The sequence below is a fragment of the Scylla paramamosain genome, unplaced genomic scaffold (genome assembly GCF_035594125.1).
Source record: "Scylla paramamosain isolate STU-SP2022 unplaced genomic scaffold, ASM3559412v1 Contig16, whole genome shotgun sequence".
In the NCBI taxonomy this organism is placed as follows: Eukaryota; Metazoa; Arthropoda; class Malacostraca; order Decapoda; family Portunidae; genus Scylla; species Scylla paramamosain.
The window spans coordinates 189675-192500 of NW_026973681.1; the positions used below are offsets into that span (position 1 = coordinate 189675).

At 41.6% G+C, this 2826-nt stretch overlaps 1 long non-coding RNA gene across 2 annotated transcripts in view; it reads left to right on the top strand.

Annotated features, from left to right (window-relative positions):
* Window positions 1–2324: 2324 nt before the first annotated feature.
* The window catches only part of LOC135097274 (uncharacterized), an 84909-nt gene continuing 84407 nt past the window's right edge, over window positions 2325–2826 (top strand). For both annotated transcript variants that reach the window (XR_010265551.1, XR_010265553.1), the window contains exon 1: window positions 2325–2467. This is a non-coding gene — a long non-coding RNA (uncharacterized LOC135097274). The remainder of the gene's footprint in view (window positions 2468–2826) is intronic.

Genomic DNA, 2826 nt, shown 5'->3' on the forward strand with positions numbered 1-2826 from the left:
GAGAGAGAGAGAGAGAGAGAGAGAGAGAGAGAGAGATTGATTTTTAGAAAAGTGTTAACTTTTTAGTCCTTCTGTTTTTTACTTGTTGTGTTCTCCTCTTTCTCCTCCTCCTCCTCCTCCTCCTCCTCCTCCTCCTCCTCCTCCTTCTCTTTCTCATTCACCTCTGGGGTTTCCTATCATCCTACGCAACCCTCCTCCTCCTCCTCCTCCTCCTCCTCCTTGTGCTCAATGACCTCGTTTCTCATCGTTTCCTGATCTCTTCTACGTACAAGTCCCCCCTCTTCCTCCTCCTCCTCCTCCTCCTCCTGCCTGGCTTCCATGACGTGTAGATGAGATCGTGTGGTTCCTGCGGTGGCCACAAATTGCCTCTTTAAGGACAAAGTGTTCCTCGCTGGCAGTCTTTCCCTTGTACTCTTCCTCTGCGTTCCTTGCGTATTCCCTTGTATTGCTTTTTTTTTTTTTTCCGTGTGGTTTATATATTTGTTTGTAGTTTGTGCTAATTTTTTTTCTTAATTGTCTTCTGTGTTCTATTTTCCTTTTATTGTGTTGATTTTTTGTTATTCTTTTGTATTACTGATTGTTTTCTTGTATTTATTTTTGTCTTATTTTACGTTTCTTTCATTTCTTTATTTTTTTTGTCTACCTGTTTTTATTATTAATCCCTATGTTATTATGTTCATGAAGTAGGATTGCTGTGGTTTCTTTAAAGTTCAGTAAAATACTCGTGTACAACTTTGCATTAGTTAAAAAAAAAAAAAAGATTCAACAGAGGCGATGGAGTTTTAGCGTTTACTTAAGCGTCCCTGTGTATAACGTGCAAAGCCAACACTCAAGGAAAGACAACTTACCAACATAAGGAAATAAGAGAAGCTGCAAGAAATCATCAGTTTTACAAGTGGCAGTCTCTGTATAAAACATTCTTACCTGCATCCACCTGTCACCCTCATCCATAAATCTGTGTGGTTTTCTTTCAACCTTAACAACCTGATTACTGAGTCCATTACAGTCATCCACCATTGTTGTTGAGATCCAGTGCCTTCTTATCTCTTTCAAATGTACCTGCATGAAGCTTGAACACACTATTTATCTTCCTGTCCTAATTATTGACCCTAAGGATTTTGTTTGTCACTCTTGTTATATTCCATTCATCCGTTACTGATTACTGTCCTTGAAAATTAATTTCTGCGTATCTTTTTCAAAAACCAAACTTTATCAAGCTTAAATCTATTATTTCTCGCCCTGTTCTGATTACTTCCCCGGAGCAGTATGTTTGTGACACTCGTTATCTGCAACACAAATAGTAAAACATTATACTCTACTCGGTTTAATTTTCGCTTAGTAGAATTGCCCACCAACGTTACTTTGTTATTAGCAGTCAAAGATTTAGAGGCCTAAGAGGATTGGTGGTGCAGTGGTTAGCGCGCCCGACACACAATACTAGGGTCTGGGGTTCGAATCTCCGGCTTGGTGAAGACAATTTGGACGTAAGCCAAGGAGTTGTGACCTTGCACCCCGCCAGTATTGCCGAGACGCCCTGACCCAGAGGGGCGTGGTGGATGGATTACCTCCTCCCCTTCCTCTAACAGCGGGGGAGGAACTTGTCTGGCGTGGAAACAGATTAATTTTCTAGGTTAGTTTTTTTTTTTAGAATTATTTTATATCTTAGGTAGTTTGTTAGGATAAGCTGGAGTTCTTAATTAGCTTGTTAGAATTAGTTTATCTTGTTGGAATTCATTGATTTGTTAGTCAGCTTGTTAGAATTTGTTTATTTCTTAGTTACCTCGTTGGAATTAATTGATTTCTTAGCTTGTTAGAGTTAGTTCATTTCTCAATTAGATTGTTAGAATTTGTTGATTTCTTAGTTAGGTAGTTAGGAATAGTTCTCAAACAGACGAGGAAATGTCTCCTGCTGATGTATTCCTTCAAGATTTGGTCCAGCCTCGTCACTCCTTGAGAAAATTATAGCATCTTCTAGCCCCATCCTGATTATTGACCATATAGAATCTTGTCTACATCACCGTGTTGTCTCCCTTATGCCACTTGCACACCTCCATCAGAACCACAGGAACATAACACGACAAAATATGGGTTGGTGCATGAAGTGATGAGGCCTACAAGTGGCAGTCCCTGTAGAAAACCTACCTCTCCTGATTACTAACCCTGAATATTTTGTTTGTCACCTTGTTATATCCCTTATGGCACTTGAATACCTCCATCATCACCACTTTTAACCTATGTACACCTTTCCTCTGGTTGCCATCTACCTTATGCCACTTAAACATCTCCATCAACTTCACTGTTGACCTACATGTACCTTCCCTCTGTTCTCTGCAGCCCTTTTGGTGTTCCACGTGCCGAGCGAATCCGGGGAGAAGGTGACTCAGGGCATCTCGGCGCTGCTCTCCATGACTGTCTTCCTCATGACCATCAGAGTCCCTGCCGCCCACTGAGAAGACACCGCTCGTCAGTGAGTACTACGCCTCGCCTCTCACTGCCCTCCCTGTACTGTGCCTTACAATATACTGCCGTTCTTGTACTGTGCCTTATAATACACAGCTCCTCTTAGTAATGTGCCTCACAATATACTGGCCTTAGTAATGCGCCTCACGGTACACTGCCCTCCCTGTTCTGTGCCTTACAATATTGACTTTCTTTTACTGCGCTTTACGATATATTGTTCTCCTATCCTGGTCTCGTGGGACTCAACTTGATATTGGTATAAGTTAACATGATATGATCTGACTTTTACTGCTAATTCTGCTGTTACTGGTGGTGGCGGTGCTGGTGGTGGTGGTGGTGATGGTGGTGCGACTACTACTACTACTA